We start from the raw sequence: 21,154 nt of genomic DNA on the forward strand, positions 1-21,154 counted from the left end.
GTCAGTTGCACATACGTCGTCAGTCGTTCCGGTTCAGAAATGAGCTGGGGGTCAAAAGCATCGTACCCACTCTAAAATGAGCTGAAAATTTCATCAGAGCCGTCTACATCTGCTTTTGGCGGCCATTAACAAAGAAACGAAGAAGAAATCATGAACCGTTTTTACTGAAGAAATAAAAGGTCTTCTTGATTTTATATCTTTTTTATTTGATTCGTTTTTTTTTGTGAACTGTTTTCGCACTTGGTAGCATGACTTAATGGGAGCATATGTTACAAACTAAATTTTTTTGATATTGCTTTAATCTGATTAGAAAGTTAATCAGAAAATCCAACTCTTCCTGATTTTTGTTCAAAAAACTTTTCTTGGGTTAATTTCATCAGAAGAGGTTTTTTTGAAGCGGTAATTTGGTTATACGACTTGAGTTAGTTTATCGCAAATTCAGTTGACGCTCAAGAGTTGGCGTTTCTTTAAAATTTAACAAGATATTGTTTTCAACTTGTTCAAATTTATTCAGAAACGTTTACTGAAGCTTAAAGACTAATTTTTTTACACCTTATTGGACAGCTTTTCTCTATCTCTCTCTACTCGCTCTTAGTTTTTAGGTTTACTTGTTTTAGTCTGAGAGTAAAACTCAAAATTTTCAAATCGGTGTTTCAAAACAGTATTTTTTTCAAATAAATATTGATCGAAATAAAAGGGCTTGATTTTGAGATCCATCGAAATCAGTGTAGTTTTCTTGTGGAACGTTATTTTACAAATCCTGCGGTACGTTCGTACGTTATTTTATGTTCCTTCCCAAATCACTTGTCCCAAACTACTTTTTAGGAGTCAAACTACTTTTTAGAAATCAACGGTCATATTTATCTTTTTAGAGCCTATTTTTGAACAAAAGTATTGTAGTACAACTGCTAGCTGTTTTTTTTCAAGACAAGTTTAAAGAGAGGTTGTTAATCATCGTTAAGTATATTGATGTGCTGGCTGTAAATTGAAAAACATGAGATTATTGAAACTCAATTCTCAATTGGGTTAATTTGCCGTGCTAAATTGTGCGTCTTCTATTTATCTATACTTTCAATGCAGAAATGGTGCATTGATCCCGCGCGGAAATAATCGTTCCTTTTCTTTTAAGGTGGTATTGTGCGATTAATCCTAATATTGTGGTTTACTCTCGACTGGAAAAATTCTTGAAAGTTGTTTTGTCAAAGTAGCGTTACAGCTTGATTTATTTTTTTTCACAAACCAATTCTGTTGCTTTTTCCGACCAGTTTCAGTTTCGTACCAAAGTGAATTTACAGCATCTATTCTCACAATATAGGCTTTGAAATAGTTAAATCCATAATCCCTAGCAGTATAATTCGGCTGTGCATAAAAAACAATGACGTCACATGTTCGCTCCACCCCGTATGTTGATTTTTCTTTAATCTTGTTTTCATTCACCAGAAATGTCACAAAAGTAAGTTAATCTCCTTTGTCAGAAATAACCGGCAATAATAGAGATAAAAACGAATTCCTTTATCCTCTTAAATTGCTCAAACTATTCCCACGTAAAACAGTCTCAATCATCAGAAAGAGAAAGGTCATTGTTGTTTTTTAACTTGGAGCTAATTGATAGCAGAATTTTGCTATTTATTCCTGCCCACATTTTCCTAGTTTTTGATCGCTTTTGAGTTCTGTTAACGATATTGTATTACTAACTAGACCCTTCGGGCGAAGAAGGTGACGAAATTTACTAGACAATTGACCGAAGGATAAAGGCCGACTACAATAAGAAGTTGCAGTCATAATTCCTCGCTTTTCACTCCGATGCATTGCCAATTATTTGTGCGTTTTGTCAATGAAAAAAAAAACTACAAAAGAATGGCTTTTTATTTTATCATTTGGTTGCGATAAATGAATATTTTATGCAAATGTACTTCGCCGGATCATTTTGGGATTGGAGAATATCATTAATTTATTTCCGCTTCTCTCTGATCAGTAATTGTTTATTTTTCGGATGACGGAACTGAAGCTCATACATTAAAGATGATTTCATTTATTGTGTTTTTGTGGCTGTAGAAGTTCTACTTCAAAAGCACAAAATTTGATTTTTTGTCATTCAAAATAATGTCTCATAAATTAGATACGCCATTTTTCTAATCAGTAGCGTTTGAAAAGCAGTTGCTGTCTCGAAAAAACTGCTGTAAAACGACATATTTTACTCGATCTGCTTCGTGTTCCGGTCATCTAATCAAACAGCAGTTTAGAAACTCGAACACTTTATTACTAAGATATTTTAATGTTTCAGTCATTTTTTTTAGTTTCGGATTATGTTAATTAGTTTATATATTTTTTGATTACACAATTTTTTCATTCGTGAATTGCATATTTTCACATTTTTTATGACATGTATTAATTATCATTATGAGCTTGTTCTCCAAATCACATAAGTGGCCAGTAAAGCTAATCAGCAACGCAGCACAATAAACGACAAAAGTGCTCTTTAACTAAAACTCGATCATTCACCTTTGAACTCGAAACTTCGTTATCTGAAGTCATGTATTCTCGAATTTATGACAAATTCTGTTTTTTTGTTTTACTTTGCATGGCTAACAATAGATCCTGGCAACGAATTGGCAACCCGCGAGCAATTTACTGAATTTTATCTTTAAGGTTAGTAATTTATGTCTTTTAAATGAAAGTCAGTTTCATTTTTACAACTACTTAACACTAACTTAATTAATTGAAAAAAAAATTGGGTTTAAATATAAATGAAATGACTCGTTAAAGTATTGTGTTCGTTGATTTGCAAAATGGGTTCTGAGTCACCTTCAGTTTTCTGTCAGTCAACTCGTCAGGAAACTTTTAAAATACGCTCAAATTTTATTTTTGACCATAAATAAATGAGAATGATTTTTACCTGCTTCACGTAACTTCGTTCCTCGAACTTTAAAAACAAAACTGTGCCCCACCCTCTAGTAAAGTTCTGATATATCAACTTTACTTGAGGGTGGGTACTGTTTTGTTTTTAAAGTTCGAGGAACGAAGTTACGTGAGGCAGTTAAAAATCATTCATGGTATTGTAAATGGAAATTTTTACGGATCAAGTTTGAAAATTACTTAAGTGACATTGACTTTACTTAAGGGACACTTTAAATAGGTATCTCGCTATGAATTTTAACTATGTGAAGGTCTTTGGTGTGCGAATTTTAACTTTTATTTGAGGTGTCAATGAACCAAGAAAAAACAACGAAATGTATAGGTAGTAGTGTCGATGTTTATTTATGCTCAATTTTTTTCTATTGTTCCGACCATTTGAAAAATGGGGAGGAGTTTAGTATTCGGGTTTTTTCTAGTTTTTTTTTGTTTCCACTCAAAATGAGGTGCCTCAAATAATCATCGGAATGGGTCGAGTGATAGATCATATTTAAAACCTTTCAGTCGTGACTGGAACGACCTTAAAGAATTTTGAAATTCTGAGTTGAGAAAACCTGCTCGAATTTTTGTTCGTTACCCCTTGCCATAAGCAAGGGTATTGCAATCGGATACTAGACTTCTTTCCCGTAAATATTTTTGTTCACAGAATGGTCATAATCAGATGTTTAATTTAAATTCAGCTCACAATGAATTCAAATTTGTTTGCGTCTTGTGCATATCTAGTGTGGAAGTAACGAATGCGCCTGGGACGACAAAGTCCTGGGCTTGAATCTGACGGTATCTGTTTTTTTTTCAAACGGGATTTAGTCCGTTTCAAAAAAAATTGTCGGCTTATATTTGTCTGCATATGTTTTGGCTTAGTTGCCATGTTGTAGAATTGTTTTTTAAACATTAAAGTTTATTTTACTGTTCTGATTTACCTCTGCTGTCTTTTATTTTACAAATCTTGACTGCGGATTTTTCCCTTAAAAAGTTTTCGGCCTAAATCATTTCGGGTGATATTTTATTGGCTTACTCATCTAATTTTGAGTCGTTCGAAGAAACCATAATCTCAGACTAAAATTTAAAGTTCAAATTATTTTTCAATTTTCGTTAAACGTCGTCAGATGTGTTTCTGGACGTATTTTAAGCAAAAAGAACATCATCCCAGACAACATTTTGAAGGTTTTTAGTTAAAGTTTTTTTTTCCTTTTGATAGGTGTCGGCGTTTATCATATCGGTTTTTTGTCCTCATAGTGCGTGTTTCGACGAGCGAAAAAAGATCGTGTGTTCATGTCTGTATTTTGAGAGTGAGGGTGACAGTAACTTCTCATTAGTCCAAACTTTTTTGAATTTTTTAGTTTTTTTTTCAAATTTTTTCGGCTTGATTGGTTTCGACCTTTATTATATCGGCTTAGTGATCTCATGTTGTTTCATTTGACGAGAAAACTAAGTTTTATGAGTGTTTGCGTGTTTTGAGGGCGATGGGGACTTAACAACTTTCCATATATCTTCAGTCTTTATTTTTTTCGGCTTAAAGGTTTTCTGACCAGGTATTTTCGCCTTTGTTACCGATATGTACCTTATGTTCCGATGCTTATTTCTCATTCTATGGTTTTGGCATGTTTTGTGTGAGAAATAGTCTTAATCATTTTGATAGAACTAGTTTTCTCAACATTTTCGAATTCAAAAAAAAAAACATTCTCGTTTGTATCGCAAGTGGTGCGAAGCTCAGCTTCACCTGTCTAATTTCGAGCGGAAAAAGTAGGTTAAATTATGCGTCAATTAAGCCGTTTACAATAGCATATTTTAGCTTAATCTGAGTTTTAATCAAGTAAAAGTAGTTTTTGGAGTTTTTAACGCCATTTTGAGAATCTAAAATTCGAAAATTTTCAGAAAAAAAAATTGAAAATTTGAATCTTCCTATTTTTTTCTCTTTCCAAACGTTTTCTACAAATTTTGATGTCCTGTTTGCTCAAATTACTATCACTGTCAAATAAGCCCAAGCTCTGGTTTCTGGTTCAGGTTTTTTGTCACACCACGCAGAAAAATGACACTAATTTTTTTTTTAAAGTTTTTTGTTTTCGAATTCTATGGTGGGAACATTCTGTGCTACTTGCACAATAACCAGCTATATGTTTTTTTGAAAGTTTTTGAGGTAATGCAGTCTATTTATGCTACTCTTGCAATTACAAATTTTGACCGATAACGTTAACATAACCCGTCCAGTACTATTATTTTTTAGCTATTGTTTAGACAGTTATCGTTGTTTTTTTTGCTATTTTCTATTGGTTTTCGTTTTTTCCTGGATTAATTTTTTCATTCATTAGATCAACTTTTTTGCAACGAAATTTTTTTGTTATAACAAGTATGCAGTAACAAGAATTTTGAACTTCTTGTAATTTGTCAAAAGTGGGGCGTTATAACAAAAATGAGACCAATTAATGTGTTTTAATGCGCCGATACGCGCTTTTACGGGAATTTTTGCCGTCTAAATTGAAGTGACCGAGTGCGGCGGTCCACTTTGCTGAGAAGCTTAATTAATTGCTCTCTTAAAAATTTTTGTCTTTCATTTCGCCTAGATTTTCTGCAAAAATTAATTTACCATTCCTTATTTTCAAATATTACCGAGCCGGAAGATTCTGAGTTTTGTCAAAAATTCATATCTTCTTTGTATGCCCGACGCATAAGCTCATTCAAAAACAACTTAAGATGTAGACAAAGTTCCCTCAATGCTAGTTAATGGAACTATCAGGTTTTTTCCCGCAAAAGTAAAGCTGTATGATCCCCAAACCAAACAATTTTAAACTTCTCTTTTTTAAAATAAATTTATTGTTCCGACCATTTAAAAAACATGGAGGAGCTTTGTATTCGGTTTTTTTTATTTTTTCTTTTATTTTGTTTTCCATGCAAAATCAGCTGCCAGGAATAATCATCGGAGAAAGTTGAGTGATATATCATATTAAAGCCCTTTCAATCGTGATTCGAATGACACTAAAAAGTCGAGAAAATTTTACCGGTGTCGAGAAAAATTGGTTTCATTTTTTGATTGTCTTGATGCGAGCGAGCAGGGTTGCAATAGCTTATTTTAAGCCGTAAAAACTTAGTTTCACTTAATTAAAGTTAGTGTTTTTCGAGCATTTTAGCGCCTTTTGGAGTCAATACTTCAAACATTCAAGAAACTGCCAAAAAATGAATTTACGATTTTTTACGTCCTGTTTCTCGAAAAATTGTTTTCCCATTTGCGTATTTTACTATGGTTCTCGGATATGCTTAAGCTCTTGTTTTTAATTCAATTTCTTTTATCACACTAAGTTGGAAAAAAAATGTTTTTTTTTAAGACTTGGAACATTCTGTGCTACTTGCAGAGTAACCGGCTATCCTTATTCACATATAATATTGAAACAGTCGGGTGAAATACCGTGTTTTGCTTCGTCTTTTCCATGGAAAAATCTTTAATTACAAGCTTGTCAGGGTTTGATTTGATATAGGATCATCCTCTCAACAAGAGCAATAAATGTTTTTGAAAAAAAAACAGGAGGCATCATTTGTATTTTTTAATTTGATATCCTAGTCAAAGTCTACATTCGGGTGTTTAAAATTTAAATTGAAGTTTTACAGTTTTGACCGCTGAACTTGGATCTGATTTAAAATCATCCTCGAGCATAAAATTTAAATTTTTTTGATAATAGGAGCAACAATCATAACATATAGAAGGCATATCAATTTTTTCAGTCCTACAAAAAACTAAGATCACTTAATTTTTTACCCTTGATTTAAGACTCTACGAAAAGAGCTATGCTGTAGGTATTATCAGTTAACGATAAAAGTCAAAGATGCCAACGAGGGCAATTATTAAGGTTTTCCGCCTTTACACGCCTGAAGTTGCATAAGTCATACCTGTAAAAACTGAACAAGGGTGCTCGTTAATGTTCGATTTTATTAACATGCTTTTATTTTTTGAGCCGGATATTCGTTGCCCTTTGCTCCGCGCTAGCAGAAAATGGGATCTGTATTGCGCTTAAATTATCTCAAAATTATCAAATTGGCCATTTTCGTTTTGGCTTAGTTGCCATGTTGTAGAATTGTTCTTTTTTAAACATTAAAGTTGCTTTAACTGTTCTGATTTACCTCTGCTGTTTTTTATTTTACAAATCTTGACTGCGGATTTTTCCCTTAAAAAGTTTTCGGCCTAAATTATTTCGGGTATTTTTTTTTTGGATTACTCACCTAATTTTGAGTCGTTCGAAGAAACCATAATCTCAGACTGAAATTTATAGTTCAAACTTTTTTTCAATTTTCATTAAACGCCGTCAAATGTGTTTCTGGACGTGTTTTAAGCAAAAAGAACATCATCCCAGACAACATTTTGAAGGTTTTTAGTTGTAGTTTCTTTTCCTTTTTTCCGCTTGATAGGTGTCGGCGTATATTATATCGGCTTTTTGGCCTCATATTGCGTGTTTCGACGAGCGAAAAATGATCGTGTGTTCGTGTCTGTATTTTGAGCGTGAGGGTGACAGTAACTACTCATTAGTCCAAACTTTTTTGAATTTTTTAGTTTTTTTTTCAAATTTTTTCGGCTTGATTGGTTTCGACCTTTATTATATCGGCTTAGTGATCTCATGTTGTTTCATTTGACGAGAAAACTAAGTTTTCTGAGTGTTTGCGTGTTTTGAGGGCGATGGGGACTTAACAACTTTCCATATATCTTCAGTCTTTATTTTTTTCGGCTTAAAGGTTTTCTGACCAGGTATTTTTGCCTTTGTTTCCGATATCTACCCTATGTTCTGATGCTTATTTCTCATTCTATTGACTTGGCATGCTTTGTGTGCGAAATAGTATTAATCATTTTGATAGATCTAGTTTTCTCAATATTTTCGAATTCAAAAAAGACGTTCTCGTTTGTATCGCAAGTGGTGCTAAGCTCAGCTTCACCTATCTTATTTCGAGCGGAAAACCAGGTTTAATTCTGCGTCAATTAAGCCGTTTACAATTTTAGCTTAATCTGAATTTTAATCAAATAAATGTATTTTTAACGCCATTTTGAAAATCTAAAATTCAAAAAATTTCAGAAAAAAAATTGAAATTTTGAATCTTCCTTATTTTTTTCTCTTTCCAAACGTTTTCTACAAAATTTGATGTCCTGTTTGCTCAATTTACTATCACTGTCAAATAAGCCCCAGCTCTATATGTTTTTTATGAATCTTTTTGAGGTAATGCAGTCTATTTTTGCTACTCTTGCAATTAAAAATTTTGACCGATAACTTTAACAGAACCCGTCCAGTACTATTATCTTTTAGCAACTGTTTAGACAGCTATCGTTGTTTTTTTTTGCTATTTTTTATTGGTTTTCGTTTTTCCTGGATTATTTTTTCATTCATTAGATCAACGTTTTTGAAACGTTTTTGTTATAACAAGTATGCAGTAACAAGAGTTTTGAACTTCTTGTAATTTGCCAAACGTAGAGCGTTATAACAAAATTGAGACCAATTAATGTGTTTTAATGCGCCGATACGCCCTTTTATGGGAATTTTTGCCGTCGAATTTGAAGTGACCGAGTGCGGCGGTCCACTTTGCTGAGAAGCTTACTTAATTGCTCTCTTAAAAATGTTTGTCTTTCATTGCGCCTAGATTTTCTGCAAAAATTAATTTACCATTCCTTATTTTCAAATATTACCGAGCCGGAAGATTCTGAGTTTTGTCAAAAATTCATATCTTCTTTGTATGCCCGACGCATAAGCTCATTCAAAAACAACTTAAGATGTAGACAAAGTTCCCTCAATGCTAGTTAATGGAACTATCAGGTTTTTTCCCGCAAAAGTAAAGCTGTATGATCCCCAAACCAAACAATTTTAAACTTCTCTTTTTTAAAATAAATTTATTGTTCCGACCATTTAAAAAACATGGAGGAGCTTTTGTTTCGGTTTTTTTATTTTTTTCTTTTATTTTGTTTTCCATGCAAAATCAGCTGCTAGGAATAATCATCGGAGAAAGTTGAGTGATATATCATATTAAGGCCCTTTCAACCGTGATTCGAATGACACTAAAAAGTCGAGAAAATTTTACCGGTGTCGAGAAAAATTGGTTTCATTTTTTGATTGTCTTGATGCGAGCGAGCAGGGTTGCAATAGCTTATTTTAAGCCGTAAAAACTTAGTTTCACTTGATTAAAGTTAGTGTTTTTCGAGCATTTTAGCGCCTTTTGGAGTCAATACTTCAAACATTCAAGAAACTGCCAAAAAATGAATTTACGATTTTTTACGTCCTGTTTCTCGAAAAATTGTTTTCCCATTTGCGTATTTTACTATGGTTCTCGGATATGCTTAAGCTCTTGTTTTTAATTCAATTTCTTTTATCACACTAAGTTGAAAAAAAATGTTTTTTTTTAAGACTTGGAACATTCTGTGCTACTTGCAGAGTAACCGGCTATCCTTATTCACATATAATATTGAAACAGTCGGGTGAAATACCGTGTTTTGCTTCGTCTTTTCCATGGAAAAATCTTTAATTACAAGCTTGTCAGGGTTTGATTTGATATAGGATCATCCTCTCAACAAGAGCAATAAATATTTTTGAAAAAAAAAACAGGAGGCATCATTTGTATTTTTTAATTTGATATCCTTGTCGAAGTCTACATTCGGGTGTTTAAAATTTAAATTACTGTAAATAACTCAGGCAAATAGATAAATTTCGGCTTTCTCTTTCGATCAAAAACATCATATAACTTTTTATCATCAGCTCGTTTTTGGCACAAATCGGCGCAAGCTAGCCAAAAGAACTGGTCGGTAATGTCTTTGAGACAAATTGCTGTTTTTGGCGGTCAGCCTTAATCAAGGCTGAACCGAATTAGAACCAAAAAACAGTTAAAATAGGATATAACCCCCGTTTTTAGTATAATATTACATGGGCAAGTGGGGAGCTCGAACCTACGTCAACTGTTATGTCACACATATAATTGGCGTTACGTTAGCTTAGGCCGCTCGGCCATAAAAGCTTCTTTTATATGCATTTATACTCTTGTTTTATATTTGCATCTATACCCTACATTTGCGTTGCAACAACCTCCCCCCCCCCCTGAAGAACCGGAGCGAGCTTAACGGTCGGCCGAGTGACTTCACGGGTTGCGGTCTTAACAAGGGCGGATCGAGCGCAACCGTCCTGTCCGTAGTTTAGCTTGACGATTCGGGCGAGAGGGTAGTACCCACGCGGACTATCGGGCTCAATCACCCACACGAGATCGCCTGTCTTAAGAGTGAATTCAGAATTAGTGTGCCACTTGACACGCTTATTCAGCGAGGGAACATATTCGCGAAGCCAACGAGACCAAATCGCGTTAGCATATGACTGCGCTCGCACGTACCTTTTCTTGTGCTCGAAGTGCTCCCCAGGTAAAAGCGAAGGAAAGCTTGTGGCATGTTGTCCAAGCAAAAAGTGGTTTGGGGTTAACGCTTCTAATTCACGTGAATCAGTACTAACGGGAGTGACTGGCCTCGAATTCAAAGCTTGCTCAACTAAGCATAAGGTTGTTCCTAACACCTCTTCGGTGACTCGCCTACTGCCTAGTATGTCGTACAGGACGCGCTTCACGCTTCGGACGAGGCGCTCCCAGGAGCCGCCATGATGAGGTGCGCCTGGCGGGTTAAATTTCCAAGTAACACCTTTGTGTGCAAAAATGGTCGGAGCCATGCCGTTCCAGCTCTTGATGCAGGCAAGTAATTCTTTTTCCGCACCAACGAAGTTCGTGCCGTTATCCGACCAGATTGTGCTTGGCGTACCACGACGCGCAATGAAACGTTCAATGTCCATGACACAAGAACTGTTGTCCAGAGATGGTACAATCTCAAGGTGTACAGCCCTGGTGGTGAGGCAAGTAAAAAGAAATCCCCATCTTTTTTCGGTGCTTCTGCGTACCGGAACGTAAAGCGGTCCAAATTAATCCACACCCGTATGATTAAAGGGTGGTTGCTTATATCCGAGATGTTCGACAGGTAAATCGGACATCATAGGCTGAATGGTACTTGTCTTGCGTTTACGGCATGTTACACACTGATTTTCGGTAGACCGAAGTAGTCTAAACTTTGATGAAAACGCTTGTGGTGGAGGCTGCGGGCCAACAAACGAACTAGGGTATGTCGTGCGTCGAGTAATATTGGGTGCTTAGTATCAAACTCGGTATTCACCAAGCGCGCGATCCGTCTGGTGGAACGAATGATACCAGCGGTACCGACAAATGGCGAGTATGTGGCAATTTTACTACTATTCTTAATAGGTTTGGCAGCGATGAGTGTTTTTAACCCAACGGGGAATGATTCCATCTGAGCAAGGTGAATGAGTTTGCTTTCTGCAATATCAAGTTCAGTGGGGTCGGTGATTCGTAAGTCCTCACCACAAAATTGCTTATGTGAAGGCAGCATCCTCAACTTAAAAGCGACTACTCGTGTATATCTCGTAAGGGAACTAAACTTTTCCCAATTGAACCCGTGTTCGGGATTTTTGATGGATGTAACATCGGTGACGAAGGAAGATGATATCTCCAAGCAATTATCAACATCACAAGAAGGACCCTTTAAACGAATTTTATTGATTACACGTTCGTCGAGTATAAACTGCCAATCATTAGTCCTGAGAATGCTCGGACCAATGACCCAGCTGCTATCCTTGATGGCTTCCGAAGAAATCCCCCGCGTACCGGTATCAGCTGGATTACCGCCGCTCAGAACATGGTGCCACTCATCAATAGTAGTCGATTCGAGGATTTTGCCGACACGGTTAGCGACGAACACAGGTAATTTTTCAGTGGAGTTTAGCCACTGCAAAACTGTTGTACTATCTGTCCACATGTAGACAAGATTAAAAGAGACAGTAAGGGCGGTCAGTATATCATCTTTTAGTCGTGTGGCGAGCAGAGCAGCTTGAAGCTCTAGCTTCGGTATAGATGGCGCTTTCATGGGCGCAATGCGAGCTTTACCAAAGATGAAGGATATTTGAGTTTTCTGCGAACTCGAGAGTCGCGCACGCAAAAACCCAACCGCACAAAAAACGCCCTGCGAGCTATCACCGAACATGTGGAGCTCAATTTGATCCACAGGCTCTGTGAAGTAACAACGGGGAATAGTCAATTGCCCTAAGAGAGTAAGACCAGAGTGCCACTCGGTAACTTATCTCTTATGTCTTCCGGGAATTCGTCGTCCCAACTTTGGCCACTGATTTTCCAAATATCTTTAGGCATACGACGGATTCTAACTGCATGGAGCTACTAACCCAACACAGTCAAACACAGAGGAGACAAAATCAAGACGGTTCGTTGAGTTATTGCCTTATCGAGAGGACGATCCACGCCTCTGCTAACAACCAATGTGTCTTTCACATAGTCCCACTTAAGACCTAAGACGTGTGATAGTTGTTCGGCACCGTTACATATTTCCTTGATGGGTGAAGACGAGATTTCGCAATCCTCGGGGTTCATTTCTGAAGTGATTTCATCAGCATTACTGACAAATTTGGTCAAATTAAATCCTCCCAACTTTAGTAAGGAAACCAAATCGCGGCTAAATTTAATTGCATGGGTAACGTTCTCGAACGAATCCAAGTAATCATCCATGTAAAATTTTTCATTAACGACTGAGGTGGCCTCAGGGTATTTGGACATATTATCAGTTGCTGTTTTTCGCAACGCGAAATTGGCGCACGTAGGCGAATCCCGTGCGCCGAATATGTGGCGAGTGTACTGATGAACTACCACATCGGAAGTGGTATCCTCCCGCCACAAAAAACGGAGCGAAATTTGATCGTGGGCAGTCCATTTTTGCTACTCTTGCAACTAAAAATTTTGACCGATAACGTTAACAGAACCCGTCCAATACTATTATATTTTAGCAATTGTTTAGACAGCTATCGTTGTTTTTTTGCTATTTTTTATTGGTTTTCGTTTTTCCTAGATTATTTTTTCATTCATTAGATCAACGTTTTTGAAACGTTTTTGTTATAACAAGTATGCAGTAACAAGAATTTTGAACTTCTTGTAAATTGCCAAACGTAGGGCGTTATAACAAAATTGATACCAATTAAAGTGTTTTAATGCGCCGATACGCGCTTTTACGGGAATTTTTGCCGTCGAATTTGAAGTGACCGAGTGCGGCGGTCCACTTTGCTGAGAAGCTTAATTAATTGCTCTCTTTTTGTCTTTCATTGCGCCTAGATTTTCTGCAAAAATTTATTTAACATTCCTTATTTTCAAATGTTACTGAGCCGGAAGATTCTGAGTTTTGTAAACCTTCATATCTTTTTTGTATGCCCGACGCATAAGCTCATTCAAAAACAACCTAAGATGTAGACAAAGTTCCCTCAATGCTAGTTAGTGGAATTATCACATTTTTTCCCGCAAAAGTAAAGCTGTATCATCCCCAAAGCAAACAATTTTAAACTTCTTTTTTTTAAAATAAATTTATTGTTCCGACTATTTAAAAAACATGGAAATGCTTTAAATTCAGTTAATTTAGTTTTTTCTTTTATTTTGTTTTCCACGCAAAATCAGCTGCCAGGAATAATCATCGGAGAAATTTGAGTGATATATCATATTAAAGCCCTTTCAATCGTGATTCGAATGACACTATTATGCTCGCTCTAATCTCCAAAAACTGATCCAAATCCGTAAATTGATAAGAGATATTTCTCGGTAAATAACTCAGGCAAATAGATAACTTTCGGCTTTCTCTATCGATCAAAAACATCATATAACTTTTTATCATCAGCTCGTTTTTGGCACAAATCGGCGCAAGCTAGCCAAAAGAACTGGTCGGTAATGTCTTTGAGACAAATTGCTGTTTTTGGCGGTCAGCCTTAATCAAGGCTGAACCGAATTAGAACCAAAAAAAAACAGTTAAAATAGGATATAACCCCCGTTTTTAGTATAATATTACATGGGCAAGTGGGGAGCTCGAACCTACGTCAACTGTTATGTCACACATATAATTGGCGTTACGTTAGCTTAGGCCGCTCGGCCATAAAAGCTTCTTTTATATGCATTTATACTCTTGTTTTATATTTGCATCTATACTCTACATTTGCGTTGCAACATCCCCCCCTGAAGAACCGGAGCGAGCTTAACGGTCGGCCGAGTGACTTCACGGGTTGCGGTCTTAACAAGGGCGGATCGAGTGCAACCGTCCTGTCCGTAGTTTAGCTTGACGATTCGGGCGAGAGGGTAGTACCCACGCGGACTATCGGGCTCAATCACTCACACGAGATCGCCTGTCTTAAGAGTGAATTCAGAATTAGTGTGCCACTTGACACGCTTATTCAGCGAGGGAACATATTCGCGAAGCCAACGAGACCAAATCGCGTTAGCATATGACTGCGCTCGCACGTACCTTTTCTTGTGCTCGAAGTGCTCCCCAGGTAAAAGCGAAGGAAAGCTTGTGGCATGTTGTCCAAGCAAAAAGTGGTTTGGGGTTAACGCTTCTAATTCACGTGAATCAGTACTAACGGTAGTGACTGGCCTCGAATTCAAAGCTTGCTCAACTAAGCATAAGGTTGTTCCTAACACCTCTTCGGTGACTCGCCTACTGCCTAGTATGTCGTACAGGACGCGCTTCACTCTTCGGACGAGGCGCTCCCAGGAACCGCCATGATGAGGTGCGCCTGGCGGGTTAAATTTCCAAGTAACACCTTTGTGTGCAAAAATGGTCGGAGCCATGCCATTCCAGCTCTTGATGCAGGCAAGTAATTCTTTTTCCGCACCAACGAAGTTCGTGCCGTTATCCGACCAGATTGTGCTTGGCGTACCACGACGCGCAATGAACCGTTCAATGCCCATGACACAAGAACTGTTGTCCAGAGATGGTACAATCTCAAGATGTACAGCCCTGGTGGTGAGGCAAGTAAAAAGAAATCTCCATCTTTTTTCAGTGCTTCTGCGAACCGGAACGTAAAGCGGTCCAAATTAATCCACACCCGTATAATTAAAGGGTGGTTGCTTATATCCGAGACGTTCGACAGGTAAATTGGACATAATAGACTGAATGGTACTTGCTTTGCGTTTACGGCATGTTACACATTGATTTTCGGTAGACCGAAGTAGTCTAAACCTTGATGAAAATGCTTGTGGTGGAGGCTGCGGGCCAACAAACGAACTAGGGTATGTCGGGCGTCGAGTAATATCGGGTGCTTAGTATCAAACTCGGTATTCACCAAGCGCGCGACCCCTCTGGTGGAACGAATGATACCAGCGGTACCGACAATTGGCGAGTATGTGGCAATTTTACTACTATTCTTAATAGGTTTGGCAGCGATGAGTGTTTTTAACCCAACGGGGAAGGATTCCATCTGAGCAAGGTGAATGAGTTTGCTTTCTGCAATATCAAGTTCAGTGGGGTTGGTGATTCGTAAGTCCTCACCACAAAATTGCTTATGTGAAGGCAGCATCCTCAACTTAAAAGCGACTACTCGTGTATATCTCGTAAGGGAACTAAACTTTTCCCAATTGAACCCGTGTTCGGGATTTTTGATGGATGTAACATCGGTGACGAAGGAAGATGATGTCTCCAAGCAATTATCAACATCACAAGAAGGACCCTTTAAACGAATTTTTTTGATTACACGTTCGTCGGGTATAAACGGCCAATCATTAGTCCTGAGAATGCTCGGACCAATAACCCAGCTGCTATTCTTGAGGGCTTCCGAAGAAATCCCCCGCGTACCGGTATCAGCTGGATTATCGCCGCTCAGAACATGGTGCCACTCATCAATAGTGGTCGATTCGAGGATTTTGCCGACACGATTAGCGACGAACACAGGTAATTTTTCAGTGGAGTTTAGCCACTGGAAAACTGTTGTACTATCTGTCCACATGTAGACATGATTATTAGAGACAGTCAGGGCGGTCAGTATATCATCTTTTAGTCGTGTGGCGAGCAGAGCAGCTTGAAACTCTAGCTTCGGTATAGATGGCGCTTTCATGGGCGCAACGCGAGCTTTACCAAAGATGAAGGATATTTGAGTTTTCTGCGAACTCGAGAGTCGCGCACGCAAAAACCCAACCGCACAAAAAACGTCCTGCGAGCTATCACCGAACATGTGGAGCTCGATTTGATCCACAGGCTCTGTGAAGTAACAACGGGGAATAGTCAATTGCCCTAAGAGAGTAAGACCAGAGTGCCACTCGGTAACTTATCTCTTATGTCTTCCGGGAATTCGTCGTCCCAACTTTGGCCACTGATTTTCCAAATATCTTTAGGCATACGACTACGACGGATTCTAACTGCATGGAGCTACTAACCCAACACAGTCAAACACAGAGGAGACAAAATCAAGACGGTTCGTTGAGTTATTGCCTTATCGAGAGGACGATCCACGCCTCTGCTAACAACCAATGTGTTTTTCACATAGTCCCACTTAAGACCTAAGACGTGTGATAGTTGTTCGGCACCGTTACATATTTCCTTGATGGGTGAAGACGAGATTTCGCAATCCTCGGGGTTCATTTCTGAAGTGATTTCATCAGCATTACTGACAAATTTGGTCAAATTAAATCCTCCCAACTTTAGTAAGGAAACCAAATCGCGGCTAAATTTAATTGCATGGGTAACGTTCTCGAACGAATCCAAGTAATCATCCATGTAAAATTTTTCATTAACGACTGAGGTGGCCTCAGGGTATTTGGACATATTATCAGTTGCTGTTTTTCGCAACGCGAAATTGGCGCACGTAGGCGAATCCCGTGCGCCGAATATGTGGCGAGTGTACTGATGAACTACCACATCGGAAGTGGTATCCTCCCGCCACAAAAAACGGAGCGAAATTTGATCGTGGGCAGTCCATTTTTGCTACTCTTGCAACTAAAAATTTTGACCGATAACGTTAACAGAACCCGTCCAATACTATTATATTTTAGCAATTGTTTAGACAGCTATCGTTGTTTTTTTGCTATTTTTTATTGGTTTTCGTTTTTCCTAGATTATTTTTTCATTCATTAGGTCAACGTTTTTGTTATAACAAGTATGCAGTAACAAGAATTTTGAACTTCTTGTAAATTGCCAAACGTAGGGCGTTATAACAAAATTGATACCAATTAAAGTGTTTTAATGCGCCGATACGCGCTTTTACGGGAATTTTTGCCGTCGAATTTGAAGTGACCGAGTGCGGCGGTCCACTTTGCTGGGAAGCTTAATTAATTGCTCTCTTAAAAATTTTTGTCTTTCATTGCGCCTAAATTTTCTGCAAAAATTTATTTAACATTCCTTATTTTCAAATGTTACTGAGCCGGAAGATTCTGAGTTTTGTAAACCTTCATATCTTTTTTGTATGCCCGACGCATAAGCTCATTCAAAAACAACCTAAGATGTAGACAAAGTTCCCTCAATGCTAGTTAGTGGAATTATCACATTTTTTCCCGCAAAAGTAAAGCTGTATCATCCCCAAAGCAAACAATTTTAAACTTCTTTTTTTTTAATAAATTTATTGTTCCGACTATTTAAAAAACATGGAGGAGCTTTAAATTCAATTAATTTAGTTTTTTCTTTTATTTTGTTTTCCACGCTAAATCAGCTGCCAGGAATAATCATCGGAGAAATTTGAGTGATATATCATATTAAAGCCCTTTCAATCGTGATTGGAATGACACTATTATGCTCGCTCTAATCTCCAAAAACTGATCCAAATCCGTAAATTGATAAGAGATATTTCTCGGTAAATTACTCAGGCAAATAGATAACTTTCGGCTTTCTCTATCGATTAAAAACATCATATAACTTTTTATCATCAGCTCGTTTTTGGCACAAACCGAATTAAAACCAAAAAACAGTTAAAATAGGATATAACCCCCGTTTTTAGTATATTATTACATGGGCAAGTGGGGAACTCAAACCTACGTCAACTGTTATGTCACACATATAATTGGCGTTACGTTAGCTTAGGCCGCTCGGCCATAAAAGCTTCTTTTATATGCATTTATACTCTTGTTTTATATTTGCATCTATACTCTACATTTGCGTTGCAAAATCCTCCCCCCCCCCCTGAAGAACCGGAGCGAGCTTAACGGTCGGCTGAGTGACTTCACGGGTTGCGGTCTTAACAAGGGCGGATCGAGCGCAACCGTCCTGTCCGTAGTTTAGCTTGACGATTCGGGCGAGAGGGTAGTACCCACGCGGACTCTCGGGCTCAATCACCCACACGAGATCGCCTGTCTTAAGAGTGAAGTCAGAATTAGTGTGCCACTTGACACGCTTATTCAGCGAGGGAACATATTCGCGAAGCCAACGAGACCAAATCGCGTTAGCATATGACTGCGCTCGCACGTACCTTTTCTTGTGCTCGAAGTGCTCCCCAGGTAAAAGCGAAGGAAAGCTTGTAGCATGTTGTCCAAGCAAAAAGTGGTTTGGGGTTAACGCTTCTAATTCACGTGAATCAGTACTAACGGGAGTGACTGGCCTCGAATTCAAAGCTTGCTCAACTAAGCATAAGGTTGTTCCTAACACCTCTTCGGTGACTCGCCTACTGCCTAGTATGTCGTACAGGACGCGCTTCACTCTTCGGACGAGGCGCTCCCAAGAGCCGCCATGATGAGGTGCGCCTGGCGGGTTAAATTTCCAAGTAACACCTTTGTGTGCAAAAATGGTCGGAGCCATGCCATTCCAGCTCTTGATGCAGGCAAGTAATTCTTTTTCCGCACCAACGAAGTTCGTGCCGTTATCCGACCAGATTGTGCTTGGTGTACCACGACGCGCAATGAACCGTTCAATGCCCATGACACAAGAACTGTTGTCCAGAGATGGTACAATCTCAAGATGTACAGCCCTGGTGGTGAGGCAAGTAAAAAGAAATCTCCATCTTTTTTCAGTGCTTCTGCGAACCGGAACGTAAAGCGGTCCAAATTAATCCACACCCGTATGATTAAAGGGTGGTTGCTTATATCCGAGACGTTCGACAGGTAAATTGGACATAATAGACTGAATGGTACTTGCTTTGCGTTTACGGCATGTTACACATTGATTTTCGGTAGACCGAAGTAGTCTAAACCTTGATGAAAATGCTTGTGGTGGAGGCTGCGGGCCAACAAACGAACTAGGGTATGTCGGGCGTCGAGTAATATCGGGTGCTTAGTATCAAACTCGGTATTCACCAAGCGCGCGACCCCTCTGGTGGAACGAATGATACCAGCGGTACCGACAATTGGCGAGTATGTGGCAATTTTACTACTATTCTTAATAGGTTTGGCAGCGATGAGTGTTTTTAACCCAACGGGGAAGGATTCCATCTGAGCAAGGTGAATGAGTTTGCTTTCTGCAATATCAAGTTCAGTGGGGTCGGTGATTCGTAAGTCCTCACCACAAAAATGCTTATGTGAAGGCAGCATCCTCAACTTAAAAGCGACTACTCGTTTATATCTCGTAAGGGAACTAAACCTTTCCCAATTGAACCCGTGTTCAGGATTTTTGATGGATGTAACATCGGTGACGAAGGAAGATGATGTCTCCAAGCAATTATCAACATCACAAGAAGGACCCTTTGAACGAATTTTTTTGATTACACGTTCGTCGGGTATAAACGGCCAATCATTAGTCCTGAGAATGCTCGGACCAATAACCCAGCTGCTATTCTTGAGGGCTTCCGAAGAAATCCCCCGCGTACCGGTATCAGCTGGATTATCGCCGCTCAGAACATGGTGCCACTCATCAATAGTGGTCGATTCGAGGATTTTGCCGACACGATTAGCGACGAACACAGGTAATTTTTCAGTGGAGTATAGCCACTGGAAAACTGTTGTACTATCTGTCCACATGTAGACATGATTATTAGAGACAGTCAGGGCGGTCAGTATATCATCTTTTAGTCGTGTGGCGAGCAGAGCAGCTTGAAGCTCTAGCTTCGGTATAGATGGCGCTTTCATGGGCGCAACGCGAGCTTTACCAAAGATGAAGGATATTTGAGTTTTCTGCGAACTCGAGAGTCGCGCACGCAAAAACCCAACCGCACAAAAAACGTCCTGCGAGCTATCACCGAACATGTGGAGCTCAATTTGATCCACAGGCTCTGTGAAGTAACAACGGGGAATAGTCAATTGCCCTAAGAGAGTAAGACCAGAGTGCCACTCGGTAACTTATCTCTAATGTCTTCCGGGAATTCGTCGTCCCAACTTTGGCCACTGATTTTCCAAATATCTTTAGGCATAAGACGGATTCTAACTGTATGGAGCTACTAACCCAACACGGTCAAACACAGAGGAGACGAAATCAAGACGGTTCGTTGAGTTATAGCCTTATCGAGAGGACGATCCACGCCTCTGCTAACAACCAATGTGTCTTTCACATAGTCCCACTTAAGACCTAAGACGTGTGATAATTGTTCGGCACCGTTACATATTTCCTTGATGGGTGAAGACGAGATTTCGCAATCCTCGGGGTTCATTTCGGAAGTGATTTCATCAGCATTACTGACAAATTTGGTCAAATTAAATCCTCCCAACTTTAGCAAGGAAACCAAATCGCGGCTAAATTTAATTGCATGGGTAACGTTCTCGAACGAATCCAAGTAATCATCCATGTAAAATTTTTCATTAACGACTGAGGTGGCCTCAGGGTATTTGGACATATTATCAGTTGCTGTTTTTCGCAACGCGAAAATGCGCACGTAGGCGAATCCCGTGCGCCGAATATGTGGCAAGTGTACTGATGAACTACCACATCGGAAGTGGTATCCTCGCGCCACAGAAAACGGAGCGAAATTTGATCGTGGGCAGTCCATTTTTGCTACTCTTGCAACTAAAATTTTTGACCGATAACGTTAACAGAACCCGTCCAATACTATTATATTTTAGCAATTGTTTAGACAGCTATCGTTGTTTTTTTGCTATTTTTTATTGGTTTTCGTTTTTCCTAGATTATTTTTTCATTCATTAGATCAACGTTTTTGAAACGTTTTTGTTATAACAAGTATGCAGTAACAAGAATTTTGAACTTCTTGTAAATTGCCAAACGTAGGGCGTTATAACAAAATTGAGACCAATTAATGTGTTTTAATGCGCCGTTACGCGCTTTTACGGGAATTTTTGCCGTCGAATTTGAAGTGACCGAGTGCGGCGGTCCACTTTGCTGAGAAGCTTAATTAATTGCTCTCTTAAAAATTTTTGTCTTTCATTGCGCCTAGATTTTCTGCAAAAATTTATTTAACATTCCTTATTTTTAAATGTTACTGAGCCGGAAGATTCTGAGTTTTGTAAACCTTCATATCTTTTTTGTATGCCCGACGCATAAGCTCATTCAAAAACA

General features: G+C 38.6%; 1 protein-coding gene across 1 annotated transcript in view; it reads left to right on the top strand.

Moving 5' to 3' along the window:
* The first annotated feature begins 1,428 nt into the window (after positions 1-1,428).
* LOC134839214 (glutamate receptor ionotropic, kainate 1-like) overlaps positions 1,429-21,154 on the top strand; it is a 57,227-nt gene continuing 37,501 nt past the window's right edge. Inside the window, exon 1 of the mRNA XM_063854691.1 lies at positions 1,429-2,649. The gene's annotated coding sequence lies outside the window, so the exon portion shown is untranslated. The remainder of the gene's footprint in view (positions 2,650-21,154) is intronic.

This window comes from Symsagittifera roscoffensis, chromosome 2, assembly GCF_963678635.1.
Source record: "Symsagittifera roscoffensis chromosome 2, txSymRosc1.1, whole genome shotgun sequence".
NCBI classification, from domain to species: domain Eukaryota; kingdom Metazoa; phylum Xenacoelomorpha; order Acoela; family Convolutidae; genus Symsagittifera; species Symsagittifera roscoffensis.